Source organism: Bos taurus, chromosome 8 (genome assembly GCF_002263795.3).
Source record: "Bos taurus isolate L1 Dominette 01449 registration number 42190680 breed Hereford chromosome 8, ARS-UCD2.0, whole genome shotgun sequence".
In the NCBI taxonomy this organism is placed as follows: Eukaryota; Metazoa; Chordata; class Mammalia; order Artiodactyla; family Bovidae; genus Bos; species Bos taurus.
Window position 1 is genome coordinate 43,387,375 of NC_037335.1, and position 18,521 is coordinate 43,405,895.

Here is an 18,521-nt window from a genome sequence, read left to right on the forward strand (position 1 = left end):
CAGTGCAATATAGAAAAATATGAAATCCACATTTTTTTCTTTTCTTAGTGCAAGCACATGTGTACATGTGTATTCTGCCTCTTTTGCTTATGTATACGGTGAAAAAATTTCTTTCAATGCCCCATTCCTAGAGAATAATCCTATACTATTTGAAATAATTTTTGTTTTTAAGATATAAAGTGAAGAGAAAGGTTTAGGCTGACAGATTATGACCGTAAAAGCAAATTTTCTTCTCAATTTTCACTCACAAAGAAACCTACCTTAGAAACCATTTCAGTTCAGTTCAGTCACTCAGTCGTGTCCAACTCCTTTCGACCCCATGAATCACAACATGCCAGGCCTCCTTGTCCATCATCAACTCCCAGAGTTCACCCAAACTCATGTGCGTCAAGTCAGTGATGCCATCCAGCCATCTCATCCTCTGTTGTCCCCTTCTCTTCCTGCCCCCAATCCCTCCCAGCATCAGGGTCTTTTCCAATGAGTCAACTCTTCACATGAGGTGGCCAAAGTATTGGAGTTTCAGCTTCAGCATCAGTCCTTCCAATGAACACCCAGGACTGGTCTCCTTTAGGTTGGACTGGTTGGATCTCCTTACAGTCCAAAGGACTCGAAAGAGTCTTCTCCAGCACCACAGATCAAAAGCATCAATTCTTCAGCACTCAGCTTTCTTCACAGTCCAACTCTCACGTTCATACATGACCACTGGAAAAACCATAGCCTTGACTAGATGGACCTTTGTTGGCAAAGTAATGTCTCTGCTTTTGAATATGCTATCTAGGTTGGTCATAACTTTCCTTCCAAGGAGTAAGCGTCTTTTAATTTCATGGCTGCAATCATCATCTGCAGTGATTTTGGAGCCCAAAAGAACAAAGTCTGCCACTGTTTTCACTGTTTCCCCATCTATTTCCCATGAAGTGATGGGACCAGATGCCATGACCTTCATTTTCTGAATGTTGAGCATTAAGCCAACTTTCTCACTCTCCTCTTTCACTTACATCAACAGGCTTTTTAGTTCCTCCTCACTTTCTGTCGTAAGGGTGGTGCCATCTGCATATCTGAGGTTATTGATATTTCTCCCGGCAATCTTGATTCCAGCTTGTGCTTCTTCCAGCCCAGAGTTTCTCATGATGTACTCTGCATATAAGTTAAATAAGCAGGGTGACAATATACAGCCTTGACGTACTCCTTTTCCTATTTGAAATCAGTCTGTTGTTCCATGTACAGTTCTAACTGTTGCTCTTTGGAGGCTATTAAAAATCTAAATTTATATAACAAAAAAAAAAAATCCATCCAGGAAGATTCAGTATAATTGACACCAATATTTTCTTCCTTTCCTAGCAAAAGCATTTTATACTAGCTTCAGAAACACAATCCCACAAGTTTAGTGTATAGATATGGATAACAGTATAACAAACTTAATTCCTTGCCCAGGTAACCAAGGAAAATTAAGAGTGCACTGGCATGTAAATTTCAGTTGCAGGAACTGAAATGTACTTTAAAATATCTATTACATCCTGTACAATTTCATTTCTGTGACATTCTTAAAAATGTAAAACTGCAGGAATAGAAAACACATCAGCCAGAGTCAAGAGACCAGGGAAGGGGACTGACCACTGAGGGGCATGATGGGACCTTTTCAGGTTATGCAACAGTTCTGTATCTTGATTGTGGTGGTGGCGAAATAATCATTTGTGTCAAAACTCAAGCACTATAAAGCTATATAATATATGAAAATTATACTTCCATGAAGCTGACTTTTAAATCTACTGAGGCTTCCTGGTGGCTCAATCGGTAAAGAAACCACCTGCAATGCAGGAGACCTGGGTTCAGTCCCTAGGTGAAGATCCCCTGAAGAAGAAAATGGCAACCCACTCCAGTATTCTTGCTTGGGAAATCCAACGGACAGAGGAGCCTGGCAGGCTACAGTCTGTGGGGTCACAAGTCAGACACGATTTAGTGACTAAACTACCACTGAGAAAACAATTTGTTGAATAGTTTGAACACAAAAATAAAATTATAAAATTTAAGTTACCCAAAATTTTCAAACAGATTTAAAATAGTGTTTGCATGTAAAGGGTATGACCCACTGAGATATCAGCATAAGGAACAAAGACTAGGCTACTGCTGATATATGCTAATAACAATGCCTTCTTCAAGAAGAACTTCTGCTGACATTGGTAATGAATCTATTTTCCCTTTGTGTACTTAACTGGAGATCATTTCAGTTTAAGGTACACTGCAATCAAGTCTCAGAGAAGGCAATGGCAACCCTCTCCAGGACTCTTGCCTGGAAAATCCCAAGGACAGAGGAGCCTGGTAGGCTGCAGTCCATGGGGTCGCTAAGAGTGGGACACGACTGAGAGACTTCACTTTCACTTTTCACTTTCATGTATTGGGGAAGGAAATGGCAACCCACTCCAGTGTTCTTGCCTGGAGAATCCCAGGGACGTGGGAGCCTGGTAGGCTGCCACCTATGGGGTCGCACAAAGTCAGATACGACTGAAGTGACTTAGCAGCAGCAGCAGCAGCAGCAGCAGCAGCAACCAAGTCTAGCTTTTCCTCACTTGCATGAATTAGTGATGTTTTAGTCTAAGCCAGAGGCTGACCAACTTTTTCTGTAAAGGGGTTAGATGGTAAATGTTGCAAGCGACCACCAAAGCAGCTGCAGAAAACAATAAATGAATGAGTAGCTATGTTCTAAGACTTTACAGACACTGACATTTGAAATTCACACAATTTTCATGTCACCCCCAAAAATTATTCTTTCTTTGATTCTTTGCAACCATTTAAAACTATAAAACTTTCTTAATTCTGAGCTATACAAAAACAGACAGTACGTATATTAATAGTATACCAATCCCTGATCTAGGCTATTAGTTGGACTAATATAATGGCTTCTTCCTCACGTGAGTTTCTGTATACTACAAAGAAACTTGGGATGGACAGCCTTAACAGAAGACTGTCCATCCCAAGAGCCACTGTTTTAAAGTCCCAGAACTGTGCCTCTAAATATCAGAGAAGATAAAAGGTGAGGAAATAGATGGACCATGAAAAAAAGAAATTCTGCCTGCTGTAAAAGGAAGCAGAAGAAAAACACTGTATCCACAGCTTTCCAATCAAGGTTTTTCAGGTATTCAGAACAAAGTGCCTAGGAAGTCAGGTCCAAGCACCTTAATTTACACCCCACAATGTATAAGGGGTTAATGTCACCTGTTTGTGTAATAAATTGCTAGTATTAATATTTTTTCAAACAGTGGTTAGACCAACCATAACTTACGAACTTCTGTATTTTTAGATATACAGAATGACTTGACTTTTTTTTTTTCTGTTCTCTTCTTAGTGAGGACAGAAATGGAGCGCATTTATCTGAAACAGATTTGTATGATGGAAACATTTCCAGCTGCACAAGTGCTGTAACATCTACACCCAAATTAGCTCATGAGTCAACATATCTCGTTTGGTTATTACATTTATTGCATCAATTATCTACAAATGAAATACAGCTGCATTCTCAGTATCCCCACGTTCGAGCATCTGCTTAATGAGCTTGCAAGGTACGAAAGATCAGGAGCCCTTGCTGACAACAAATAAAGAGGAAATCCAATCCTCTTGCTCTGGACAGACACTGCCCAGCTGAAATTCCTTTCATTTATGGTCAGTAGTAGTCATATTTTAAGAGACTTTAATCAGGTATTTATCCCAAACATGAGCAGCAGTACATTCAATTTATTTACTAAATAAAAATTGGGTAAATCTGGCATCTGAATTGCAGTCACCACTTTGCCCTACAGCCCAAGGTCGCTTGGGTCACCCTGACGGGGAAGGTGGGGGGAACAAGGCAAGGGACAGGAGAGGCTTTTCCAGCAGGGCCATGCCCACTCTGACATTTTGACAGAGTTTCTCTAATGCTTTTCACATTTCTTTCTACGGAACAGGATGATGGAACCATATGCTCCCAGTTTCCCTGAAAGTTTTCTGGAATTTTTTTTTTTTTTAAAGAGATAGGTCTGGAGGCCTGGATCTAGGTAGACTCAGAGCTGGGAATTATCTCCATATATCTACCAGTTAAAGGATTCTCCAAAGATCTCCCCAATTGCCAGTATATATTTTATAGGCACTGGGTAGACACCTGTTTTTAATCACACCTTGAGATCAGAGGAGCCCACGAGGAGTGGCCTGCAAGCTCAGGCCTGGCCCAGAGCAGAAGGAACAGTTGCCTTCCCAGGGCTGTCTTTTCTGTGTGTTTTCTAAATGATTTCTGAGCCACGTGTGGGAGAAAGGCCTGCCTGAGCTCTCGCTTATATCATGCATGTGGAACTCAAGTCTCGCCATAGGAATGCTATAGAGGAGGACATTTGTTTAAGCTGCTGGTCAGCTGGGGTCTTCCTCATTGCAAATGGATTTGGGCTCGTAAACTACAGATTAGTTTTAAGCCCTCACGGTAGACCTTGCTGAGCAGATGCCAGGTGACATGAAAGGCAGAGGAGGGGCACAGCCCCTTTGTGGCCCCACACCCCCCTCCAGATGTCTGGACTCAGAAGGCAGGGTGTCGAGATGGATGTCCAGGGCAGCCAGATCATGAAGACCTGGCCAGGGCAGGTTCTAGCTAATAGCAGCCACGTGTAACACACCTTCTCCACCATGAAAAAAAAAAATTCACTGGAAAACAAGACCGTTTCAACTCGAGGTGTAGATGGGAGTGTCATTAAGGCACAAGGCTGCCTCCTCTGGAGGATCTGACCTCTAACACACAGGCTGGAAAAACTTCCCAGCCACCAAGTCCCTTAGGACCAGAACACAGGATTTAGGATATTGATTCCCTGGCTTAGTGACACTTGGGTTCAAATCTCACCTTGACCACTTTCTAGGTGTGTGAGAGGACGAGACAACTTCACGATCTGTAAACCAGCGCATGATTGGTAATTACCTACTGCAGACATTCCATGAACGTGAAGCCCTAGGGTGCAGCTGAAGCTATCACATTCCCTTTGGCCATCTGGGTCGCAGCAAAAGCTGGACTTCGGGTCCTCACAAGATATGCCCCCTTGTGTGGTTACCCTCGCCTTCTTTCCACTGTCCAAGCTTTCCTGATACCAAACCCTGGACTTGACTCTCCCTGCTCCCCACAGCTAACTGTGGTTTCTCAGCCTCAGTTAGGTTAGGAAGATTCAGATAAACCAATTCTGTTCATATCTGAGAATAAATGAATAGGATGCTCATAGTAGACCAGGAAACACCTTAACCCCAGAACAGTCAGAACAAAACATAATCAAGGACTCAGTTTGAGAGTGATCAAGACAGGGAGACTTGCTAATGCTAAGAACTTGTGAACCAGACCATCTCCATCACACTCAGGCCTTCACCTTCTAATCCTTTCGGGATCTAAAGAGAGGCTGTCCAGTCAACCAATGGCAGTATCAGGCGAGGCAGTGATGGCTGTGGCTCCTGTCCTGAGATCCCAAATCCCACTGTTATCACAGCAATGACTGTCTTTCACCCTCTCTTTGCACTGCTCTTCCAGGTATTGATACTTCAGAAAACACTTTAGGCTTTGGGATGCTTCAGGCAATTTTCTTTTGCCCATCCCAACTACCTTTCCCTCATTTCTCTTCTCAATCCCACCAAAGATGAGGACCAGAGTTTGGGATGTGCCATCAACTAAATACGTGTCCAACTCCTCCAGATTCATATGCTAAAATCTAGCCCCCAGTGTGATGTGTTTAGAGGTGGGCCTTTGGGAGGTGACAACATGTCATAAAGATGGAGCCCTCGTGAATGGGATTAGTGCCCTTAAAAAAGAAGTCCCAGAGAGCTCACAGCCGTCTAATGCAGAAAGTGCAGCCTCACCAGACACTGCATCTGCAAGCACCTTGACTTCAGACTTCCTCTCCAGGACTCAGAAATACTTCTCCGTTCTTTATAAGCTACCTAGTCTATGGTATTTCTGTATCAGCAGCCTGAAAGCACAAAGACAGGATGCAAATGGCAAGGCCACTAGCATTAGTATCTGTCACCTCTGCCCAAGAGATAATAATGCTAGTGGCCTTGCCATTTGCATCCTGTCTTTGTGCTTTCAGGCATCTGTCACCTCTGCCCTAGGGGCTTCCCTACTAGCTCAGCTGATAAAGTATCCACTTGCAATGCAGGAGATCTGGGTTCGATCCCTAGGTTGGGAAGATCCCCTGGAGAAGGAAATGGCAACTCACACCAGTATTCTTGCAGGGAACACCAGTATTCCCACCAGGGAAATCCTGTGGACAGAGGAGCCTGGCAGGCTACAATCCATTGGGTCACAAAAGACAGATGTGACTTAGCAACTAAACCACCACTACCACCTCTGCCCAAGCTTCGCCCATATTCTTCTTTGCACAATTTCATTTTATTTTTGCAAAAGAATAAACTCTATGCCTGGAGGCTTAGTTAACTGGGCTGTAGCTCAGAGAGAAGTATGTAATTTGATTTTCATTGACACTCACGTTAAAGTGTTGGTTAATCATAGTAAAACACCCAGAGTTTACATTCCTATTCACAAAGGGTTTCAGAATGAATCCCCCAGTGTTTTCCTTCCCATTGTCATTGTTTTATAGCATGTAATTCCACTCAACTTAAAAAAAAAATGTTATTTTGACTCCTTTTGATGTGTCATCGTGGGGTTGTTTTCCTTCTCGCTCCCACACCAAAGTGTACAGAGTTTCTCCCTCCACCCTAATTGCATGCTCACACCCACATACACACACACACACACACCACACACACACACACACACACACATTCAATGTAGACCTGCCCTTCAAACACCAAAAACAACAAGATCAAAAAGTCGTAAGTGGAGCAGATGTCAAGTGGTCCCCCTGGACTCCTACTTAACCCCTTCCAGAGATCTGGCTGGAAACTGACAAGGAATTGATTTGGTGAGGAAGGCAGAAGGCTTGGTAAACATGACCTCACTCTTCTTATAAATCTCTGAAGTTAAGGACAGTGCAATGATTCCATATAACTGCCATCTGCTCCTGGAGAATGGGACGCACAACTGCTTTTCACAAAGTAACTTTAACTGTGAAAAGACTTGGCTAATTGGAGTTACTTATGATCCAACTGTAATGAAATTTGATGTTGCAAACTGGAAGTGTTTTTGCTTGTTTTGTTTCCTTAGATCTTCTTTTCTTCCTACTCTAGAACTATCAAAAACCAGGTGTGGGAAATGTCTGAGCAGACGTCATGGGGCCCTTTTATCTACCTGACAGAGATACATGGGGAATTTTAAGACCTAGTGATTATAAATGGGCAGGAAATTAGCATGAAGGAACTTTCCCATATCTTACCCCCCAAACAGAGTTGTTGTTGTTTAGTTACTAAATCGTGTCCGACTCTTTTGTGACCCCATGGACTAGAGCTTGCCAGGCTCCTCTGTCCATGGGATTTCCCAGCCGAGGATACTGAAGTGGGTTGTCATTTCCTTCTCTAGGTGTGCATCCCTAATTTATTATATTAGACTTGGGCCATATTGTGTTGGCCTGCAACTCTTTCCTACAATGAAAAAAAACAAAAACAAAAACCTGCAAACCATTTTGAAAGGCCTCAAAAGGCATCTTCTCAAATTGCAGCTCTTTCCAAAACAAAGGGAATATTACCCAAGTTGTATACACACAATAAGATGAAAACGGAAATTTTCCGAGGATGTTGGGTTGGAACAAGCTTACAAAATATTGACAGTAACCAGAATGATCAAGTTAGTTTCCTGTAATCAGATAATTTTTGACTTCAGTTGAGTGGCCACTTGGTGAAGGAGCAACTATGTTTGCAAATCAAACATAGATTGCAACCTAACATTGGACAACTTTCCAACTCCCAGAACTATAGTTCTAGGGTTTACTAAATAACCCTCCAAGGTGCAAGCAACATCCTCGCCTTAAAAAAAAAAAAAAGAGAGAAATTCGCTTTCCGTGTGGCTTTAGATTCATGCTCTTTTTAATCAAAAGCATTTGATGGGCATTAATTACATGTTTGTCAGAAATTCTAGGATGTTTCAAACACTGTTCTTTGAAAGGGAATATCACGTTCAAGGGCACTGCCAGTCAACAGAGGGTTTTATTGCACTTTTACTTCACCTTTTCCCCAGTGTCAAGTGATTCAGGTTGCATGTGAGTTGACAAGCAGGAGCAATGGAGAGTCTATGGGGGATGATGGACAGTGGGGTTTGTAACTTTCAAAGATGCGGGCTGCCATATTTCAGGGGCAGGCCCCAGTGACGTGTCTGCTTTCATTTAATTGTCCGTGAATGCTTTGGTCCCAGGGATCAGTTATGGGTTTTGACATCTCCCAAGGTTCTCCAGAAAGCCATATCCAAGCAAAAATGTGTCAAACGACAACTTAATCATAAGCAGAAGATGGGGCACTGCCTGATGGGCCACTATAGGCACCCCATTCCCGAAACCCAGCCTGCTCCCACTATTGTTTTCAGGAGGCAGAAAGCAATCCTTTAGGAGAGGGCCTAACAAGAAGAAACCACAAAGATCCAAGTTCCAAAGGTAATAGAACAACAAGAACCACCCACACATTAGGAGTGTAAAAGAGAAGACCAAATTTGATTCCATTATTTTTTTTTTCTTTTACTTTAACCTTTGCATTCAATTGCTTTTTGCTACCAGGTAGTCGCTAAGAGTCGGACTCGACTGAGCGACTTCACTTTCACTTTTCACTTTCATGCATTGGAGAAGGAAATGGCAACCCACTCCAGTGTTCTTGCATGGAGAATCCCAGGGACAGGGGAGCCTGGTGGGCTGCCGTCTCTGGGGTCGCACAGAGTCGGGCACGACTGAAGCGACTTAGCAGCAGCAGCAGCACTCACTAAAATAATGCTGCCTACAGCTTCAAGTATAGATAATTGCTCTTCTCCAGGAGCCCCACCTCCCATGCCTGAGCTTACACTGAAATACCTTTGTTTAGCTCAGAGGAAACATCCTGACCAGGCCCACCTGTGAATGGCTGTAGGAAAAAGGAAATTAACACATGCCCTCCAGAGTCTGGCCAAAGCCAGGCAAGATCTGGAACAACTTAACCATTTTTACTCTACCTCCTTCCCTCCCCCTCTTTGCTACCTAGAAGAAACTAGTATCCAAACCTACGCTAGATGGCTCTTTGGAACATAGGTCCACCACCTCCTCGGTGTGCTGGCTTTCCAAATAAAGTCACTGTTACTTCCCCCAACAATTCATCTTTTGATTTATTGGCCTGTCATGTGACAAGAAGACTTCCCAGATGGCTCAGTGGGTAAAGTATTGGCCCACAATGCAAGAGACACAGGAGATGCAGGTTCGATCCTCAGACTGAGAAGATTCTCTGGAGAAGGAAGTAGCAACCCACTCCAATATTCTTGCCTGGAAAATCCCATGGACAGAGAAGCCTGGTGGGCTACAGTCCAAAGGGTTGCAAATAGTTAGACACAACTATGCGACTAAGCACACACACATATGGCAAGCAGTATGAGCTTGGACTCAGTAACAGGTGGACTGAAGAGGAACTACAGTCTTGGGTTTCGTCCTAACCAGCCCATGTCAAGTCTGGCCAGTCTCTGCTTTTCCCTTGGACTGATTTGTATAACACAGTTGGCACGGCCGCTGATGATGGTGACGGACCCTGCCTCTTCCATCCTCGGTGCCTTGGCCCACGCTCATTCTTCCTCCTGGAATATCCCCTACTGTTCCCCATAGCCTCCTGCTGAAGTCTAAGTCCCAGTTCAAACCACATCTCTCCCAAGAGCTTTCTTAACATCACGCAGGTGTTATCGGGGGTCTCTTTCTCCTCGGAGAAGTTAACCTCGTGGTAACCATGAATTCCTGTCACTTATTTCTTCCGGTTTCACTATAGGCAAAATAGCTCCATTCTGCCTCATTAGAGCCAGAACATACAATTCAGTCTAGGGAAATGTATTTATATTCATCATTTAATAATCTTTTTAGGCATTACTGAAGATTTAGCAATTCTTAGGAATTGCTAGGAATTGCTTAGGAATTCTTAGGAATTATACTGAGAAGCATACAGGCTTGCATTGCCTCCTGGCTCCATGTCAGGTTCTCCCTCCCTCCTTCCTTCTCTTCCTCTGTCCCTCTTACAATCAAAAAAAAATAATAATCTTGCTTTGTCCTGACTGCTGCTGCTACTGCTGCTAAGTCACTTCAGTCGTGTCCGACTCTGTGCGACCCCATAGACAGCAGCCCACAAGGCTCCCCTGTCCCTGGGATTCTCCAGGCAAGAACACTGGAGTGGGTTGCCATTTCCTTCTCCAATGCATCAAAGTGAAAAGTGAAAGTGAAGTCACTCAGTCGTGTCCGACTCTTAGCGACCCCATGGACTGCAGCCTACCAGGCTCCTCCGTCCATGGGATTTTCCAGGCAAGAGTACTGGAGTGGGGTGCCATCGCCTTCTCCATTGTCCTGACTAGGGCAATTCATTCAGGACACATGGGATCTCAGCTTCCACTAATGATGAGTTGTCAAGAAGTTTCTTTTTCTTAATTAATTTATTTTAATTAGAGGCTAATTACTCTACAATATTGTAGTGGTTTTGCCATTTCTTTTGAAAAAGTAACAGGGTTTCCCAGGTGGCTCAGTGGTAAAGAATCTGCCGGCCAATGCAGAAGACATGGGTTCAATCCCTGGTCTGAGAATATCCCACATGCTATGAAGCAACTAAACCCATTCACCCTAACTATTAAGCCTGTGCTCTAGAGCCCAGGAGCCAATTGAACCCATATATTGCAACTACGGAAGCTTGCACACCCTAGAGCCTGTGCTCGGTATACAAGAGAAGCCACTGCCATGAGAAGCCGATCCACTGCAACAAAGAACAGCCCCCACTTGCCACAACTAGAGAAAAGCCCACATAGCAACAAAGACTCAGCACAGTCAACAAATAAATAATTTTTAAGAAGTAACAGCACTCATCCTGAAAAAAAAATTCCTCTCAAAACCATTATCATCAGTTGTGTTGCCTTCGGAATTACTATCCCTCCTAAACCCCCAAGTTGTATGCTTGCATGCCATTGATTCTACATACATAGTCTATTTTACCTGAGTTTTTTATGCAAGTGTCTTATTCTTTCATTATTTTGAAAGCACAAACCATGCATATTCACTTCTGTATTCCCTTAAAGTACCCTAGCACATTGCTGTGCCCATGTAAGACTCCCAGTTTCTAGAATGATATCAGAATAAGAGTAATATCATTCTTACTGGTATATCATTCAGTTGATACTGGTGTATCAATGGTGTATCATGCTTCCAAGTAATGTCCAACTAGTTGAGTTTTCTTAAAGTGACATTCCTAGAAGGTAAGCTCAAATACCACCACTCCCATGTAGTTAGAATCCAAGTAGACAGAAGAGCCCATATGTGTTCATCAAATCTGTTTTTAAACACATTAATATTTTAAAAAATAATTTATCTTTAGATTCAGTACAAAGATAACTAATATTCTTTATGGTTTCCTGTTTATTCATCCTCTTAAATTCTTCCAATCTATCAAAGTCAACTTAGAGTTCCATTCCCTCTACAGAACCTTTTACAGTCACTCCAATATACTGGTTCTCAGTAGCCAGACAAGACAAAGATCAGGAGGGCATCTCGAGATCTATGAAGGGAGGAAGACAACACCAAAAGGGAGAAAACAATAACAACCATCAGTCCAACTTAAATTTTCCAGTAAATCTGTTTTTTCTCCCCAACTGGGCTGTTTGTTTTTTTCTATCAGTTTTCCCATGGACTGCTCCCTAAATTTGAGGTCTTGCAAATGCTTACTCTGGCTGTGAATATCCATACTTGCTTCCTGAATAGTCATCTCCTGCTCCCAATCTCTGTTCTCTGGTCCACACACTAGGCCAAAATGGGGACTTTCTCAGTCCAATATTAACCATTCGCTTAGAACCAGAAAATTTAGCTTAAATGTCACCACCATATATTATGGGAAAACTTAAAAGTTTAAGCCCTGTCTTATCAACTAGATTATAAATTCTTTGAAGATAGCTCTTTCTTCATGCCCCACTCCACTTTTTAGACAGTGTAATGATAACAATGATAGCATTAATAGCACGTAAAACATAAGAAAACTGAGGTCCAATAGAAAACAATGCTAATAGGACATTTAAATCTACTTGATAAACATTTGCAATGAAATTAAAAATAAATAATATTCTCAAAGACAATACATGTAACCCTCTAGGTTATTTCTTCTCAATAATTTTACAAAATTATCAGAGTGCTAAAAGCAGAGGTATTCATCTCACTTCAACTTTTCTGAAACAGGAAACTTTACAGAAATGCCCTAAGCCCCCAAATATAAGAAAAACATGTCTCTAGCCATATAGGAATCTTTATAAATCTTGATTTATAAGACACACACACACATATATATAGTTTAAGATTCCATTACTATAGTAAGAGCTTTTTCTTGCCATCAAAAATGGAAGAAGGAAAGTTTATGAGGACCCATATCCTCTTTTCCTTGTTACTAACAGTCTTCTGATTGCTGACCCAAAAGAGCTAGTTCCCAGACCTGTAGTTCACCTCCCATAAACATTGCACAAGCTAAAGTCACAACATTATGGTGCCAGAAAGAAACACTGAAAAAGTATGCAACATTTATCAGGTTGATTTTCTGGCAAAGATAGTCGAAATATCTGTTTGACAAGAAAGCTATAGCTTTCAGCAATGAAAATGCAATCTGGTTTGTGAAGCCAGATAATTCCTCCCCTGGATAGGAAGGAACTGCTTCCCTACCTATAATACTCATATCCTTGGCAAATCGTGGTTCAAATAGTATTCTTTCAGGTCCAGCATGAAGCTTGGGAAATTCGAGGGGTAGAGGACACCTCTATTGCTAGTCAGTTCAATGGAATCGACAGTAGAAACCGTCACAGCCCCGCACTGACACTGGCTTTGCACTTGCTGTTGATTATACAGTACTCATTACTGCTGCCAGAGGGGCTATTGCTCCCATATGATTTCACTTACAATGAAGATTTCTTCCAGGTACTTCTAGAAATAGTGCCAAGAAATCCTGGAGAATATCAAGTTATTGCAACAGAAAGATCAACAAAAAGTTCAAGAATCAAAGGTGAGTAGTGACTCCAGAGGACTCTCAATCCTGGTTCACCACACTGCCCCAGTGCACTACCTTCCTGAACATTAGATGCACGTGCTTGGCACTGAAGTAACTGCTGGAGACACTGAGTCATATTTGGAGGAATGAGCTTAGGCTTGACCTAGGATATAACAGGAATTTTCTTCATACTCAAGAGGAAGGAGGGAAATGAGTAAAATCTGAAGCAAATTTTATCAAGAAAAAAATAACCTCGATTTTTGTCCTCTAAGCTCTAAGTCAAAGTTCACCACATCAACTTACTAGTTGGTAAATTTAAATTCCAATTTGAGATACAGCTTAAACAATGTACAGTGGGCCAGCAAACTCAGTCTTATGGATAAGTAAGTTGTACTGTTGTCTCTTCTCCTCTAAATGAACCTATATTCACAATAAGGGAACCAAATTTTCCCTAGAAAATCAAGTCAGGACTTCGATGGTCTCAGTGTGTGGAACCACCAATGTGATCACCTCTTCGTCAATTAGATTTAATATAAAGTTCCCCAAAGGACTCAATGACTGTGTCACCATTTGCCTTTTGCTACACCCTACATTTCCTTAATACAAAAGGATGACAACATCTACTTCTTCAGGGTGGCAATGTGCAAGCTAGTAATGGCAATGCTTTTGTGTGTGCTCAGTTATGCCTGATTCTTTGCAACCCATGGACTGTAGCCTGCCAGGCTCCTCTGTACATAGGATTATCCCAGGCAAGCGTACTATAATGGGTTGCCATTGCCTTCTCCAGGGGATCTTCCCAACCCAGGGATTGAACCCACATCAGCTGTGTCTCCTTGAACTGGCATGTTGGATTCTTTACCACTGAGCCACCTGGGAAACCAATAATAGCAAAGGTATGTATAAAGCATTTCTCATCTATGATAATGAATGTTTCAAAGTAAAGAAAATTATATAAATTGTAGAGTTGGTATCAGTAGGTTAAATTTTCACCAGACTCGAGAAAGAGAGTCAGGATGCATGCTACTTCAAATTCAGATTTATTTCAGAGAACTTCTCTAGTTGCTGTGTTGTGAATAGAGTGACCAGCTCTTTCCTGTTTTCCTAGGACAGCCTCTGTTTTAGCACTGAAAGTCCCACATGCTGGAATTCCAGTTAGAGTGACCAATTTGATCCAGTTTGAGATTGTGTCAGTTTTAAGACTTAAAAGTCCCACCTTCCAGAAATCCCATCAGTCCTAGGAAAATCGGGATGGTTGTTCACCCTACTCATGACACAAAAAGTAAGAATGCTATAGGCATATATTTCATCCATCTTAAAAATCTGCTTTTCTGGTAGACTTATATGTATGCATAAACAATAATAATACTAGGCAAATATAGAACATACGAACACACTACTAATCATTTATTTGTGTAATCTTCATAATAAGCTTATAAATAAGATAAGCAATATATTTTTCTCATTTTGCAGATGAGAAAACTGAGGGAGCAGACAAGAAACCTTCTCGATTTATTATATAAAAACATAAGCTAGACCAAAGAATAACGTGACTCAAAGATAAGATACTTGTGTTTTCTCTCAGCAGTACAGAGATTGGCAGATCGCTAGGATTAGTGAGGAGCTCTGTTCCATGTGATCATTCAGGGACCCAGGTTCCTCCTACATTGTCACTCTGTCTCCTTCTCTACACTGCGGTCCTCACCGGCCTGGTGAGAGGTGGCTTCTCAGGGCCACATCACTGTTTCAACCCATCAAAATGTGTACAGGCAAGTCTTGTGGGAGGACTGGCTGTTTCTTTAAGGAGGCGACACTGATACTTCACATACCACTTCCACTCACATTCCTCTGGGAGAACACAGTTATTTGCCGACACCTCAATTCAAAAGGATTGTGAAATAGAGTCCCAACCTGAAAAGTGATGTATCCCATTCTTCTATTTTCAAAAGAAGGTAGGGGAAATGCATACTTGGGTATTACTAGTTGTCTCCAAGGATTAAACAGCTGGTGTTTGGAGCTATTAGGATCAGAACTCAATTCTGTCAGTTTCTAAAAACTACACTTTTCCCCTCATGCCTTGCTGCCCCTAGGACAACTTTTTGCTATTGTTTTGCCAGGAAACATGTCAGCCAATGAGAGTGCTTCTCAGAGCTTATCTTAGGGAAAACAAGCCATTCTAAACACCCAGAGACCACCTTTCCTTCCAACTTCTCCTGAATAAAGCTTAAACAAACCATACCCTTTCACTCAAACTCTCACAGAGCTCTGCCTCTTGAGTGTGAAGTGAAACCCCAGGTCTGTCTACTTCAGAGAGTGATGTTTATACAGAGATGTGAGCAGCAGAGAGCACAGAGGTTCTGCTAGAAAAACAGAAAAATACAATGAAGAGTTTCTCTAAGCAAGGCACCCATAAAAGAGAAGGAGGCATGTGGTGGGTGTATGCATGATGAAAGTCTACTAGAAAAGGGAATAGCTTAGGACTTAGTTCTTACTGGTAACATTACCCATAAAGAATATTCCTGATTCAGAAGTGACTTGGGTTACTTTTTAGCCTTTTCGATTGCTTCTGAAGGTAACATGAGCCTTACGATGGAATTTCACTTTGAGTTTATCCTAGCTTCTGTTGCCACTGGACAAACCTAATTTACACAAGACAAAGCTATCTGTTGTCACTGTTACTCTCATCCCGTTTGGTTTTCTCATTATTCATAGCCACTTCCAGGTCCTTCCCTGTATTATGGCTCATTACTGAGCCCCTTAGAACTCCAGCCTCTGTAACACCAGCTTTGTAGCTTGCTGTGAGGAGGTGAGGACTCAGTAAGGATGGGTCTGCAAAAGATTCACCCCTTAAAAAGGGACAACATAAATCAGAGGTTTGTTGCCGGAAAAGATATCAGGGAAGAATGTTAACTGCATTTTTTCCACTTAATACAGCTTTATAGAGCCCTATGGAATAAATGCACATTCTTATACTGATGCATACACACACTCGTGCACAGACAACACATGCCAGGCAGATGAGGGCTGCACCACAGAATGGTGAAGTTGGAGCAACAGCATCAGATGAAACCTAACCAACCAAATGGAGCAGAGGCACCCACCCAGCCCAGCCTAACTCAGGACTGTTAATTGAAAGATATTACTTCTGTTTGTCTTTGATAATGAGAAAATTAGAGGTCTATGAACCATTTATTTATATGATTAGTGGTAAAAAAAAACTTTTCCAATTGGCATACATTTCAGTAATAAGTGGGATTCTGTATATCAGTGTCCATGCCTGTCAGCATCTGTTTACACATTCTGTAGACATCACATAAACACACACACACACACACACACACACACACACACACACACTTCCTTGCCATTCAAAGCCACGTTCAGATTCATTACATTCAAACCCAAGACTGATGAGATGTAGCTTTCAACTGGGCTCTCTATTAAGTAAAGCATGATGTGGGCAGAGCAATTTAAAAGTTGTAGACTTCTGAAGTCACAGAAAAAGAAAAAAAATGTCCTCACATCCTCTAAACACATCTCTAGGGTACCTATGTCTAATATTCTGAGGTTAGGGCAATTTGATTTGCTCCAGTAGAGGCATTTAATAATATAAAAATATTATCCACACAATAGAAATAAAAGCAAAAATAAACAAATGGGACCTAATCAAACAGATGACCTTTTTCACAGCAAAGGAAACCATAAACAAAATGAAAAGACAACCTACAGAATGGGAGAAAATTTTTAAAATGATGCAAGTGACAAGGGACTGGTTTCCAAACTACACAAATGGCTCATACAATTTAATAACAAAAAAGACTATAATTTGAAGAGATACATGCATCCCTATGTTCATAGCAGCACTATTTAGAATACTCAAGACATGAAAACAACCTAAATGCCCACTGACAGATGAATGGATAAAGAAGTGCTACATATATACAAGGGAAAACCACTCAGCCATAAAAGAGAATGAAATATGTCATTTGCAATTACAGGGGTGGACCTAGAGATTACTGTATTAAGTCAGAATGAAAAAGACAAATACCATATGTGTCGCTTATATGTGGAATCTGAAATACGACACAAATGAACTTGTGCAATCCCTATCAAATCACCAATGGCATTTTTCACAGAACCAGAACCAAAAAAAAAAAAACTTTAAAACTGTATGGAGACACAAAAGACCCTAAATACCCAAAGCAATCTTGAGAAAGAAAAATAGTACTGGAGAAATCAGGGTTACTGACTTCAGACTACACTATAAACCTATAGTAACCAAAACAAAAAAGTACTGGCACAGAAACAGAAATACAGAGCAATGGAACAGGACAGAAAACCAAGAAACAAACCCACACACCTATGGTAAATTAATCTATGACAAAGGAGACAAGACTTTACAGTGGTGAAAAGGCAGTCTCTCAATAAGTTGTTCTGGGGAAAGTGGGCAGCTACATGTAAAAGAATGAAATTAGAACACATTCTAACACCATACACAAAAATAAACTCAAAATGGATTAAAGGCCTAAATGTAATGCCATAAAACTCGTAGAGGAAAACATAGGCAGAACACTCTGACACAAATTGCAGCAATATCTTTTTTGATCTACTTTCTAGAGAAATGAAAATAACAACAACAACAACAAAAATGGGACCTAATTTAAACTTAAAAGCTTTGGTACAGCAAAGGAAACCATAAACAAAATGAAAAGACAACTCACAGAATGACAGAAAACATTTGCAAATGAAGCAACTGTCAAGTATTAATTTCTAAAATATACAACTAATGCAGCTAAATACTAAAAAAATAAAACAACCCAATCAAAAGACGGTGGACCTAAATAGATATTTCTCCAACGAAGACATACAGATGGACAAGAGGCACATGAAAAGGTGCGTAAAATCACTAATTATTAGAGAAATGCAAATCAAAACCACAATGAGGTACTACCTCATACCAGTCAGAATGACCTTCAGAAAATCTAAAAACAATAAATGCTGTGAGGGTGTGGAGAAAGGGAACCCCCCTATACTGCTGGTGGGAATGGAAACTGGTATAGCCATTATGGAGAACAGTATGAAGCTTCCTTTTAAAACTAAAAATAGAGTTGCCATATGATCCAGCAATCCCATTCCTGGGTATATATCCAGACAAAAATCATAATTCAAAAAGAAACATGCACCTTAATTCAAAAAACCTCTTAAAGATGGCAGAGTAGAAGGACACACACTCATCTTCTCCTATGAGAATTCCCAAATTGCTACTTGCTCCTGAACAATCATCCACACAAGAATGCTGGATCCCACTAAAAAAAGACGCCCCACGTCCAAGGACAAAGGAGGAGTCCCAACAACACAGTAGGAAGAGCAAAATAACTTTTAGAATCAAACCTGATACCCACTGCAGACACTTGGAGGGTTCAAACAAA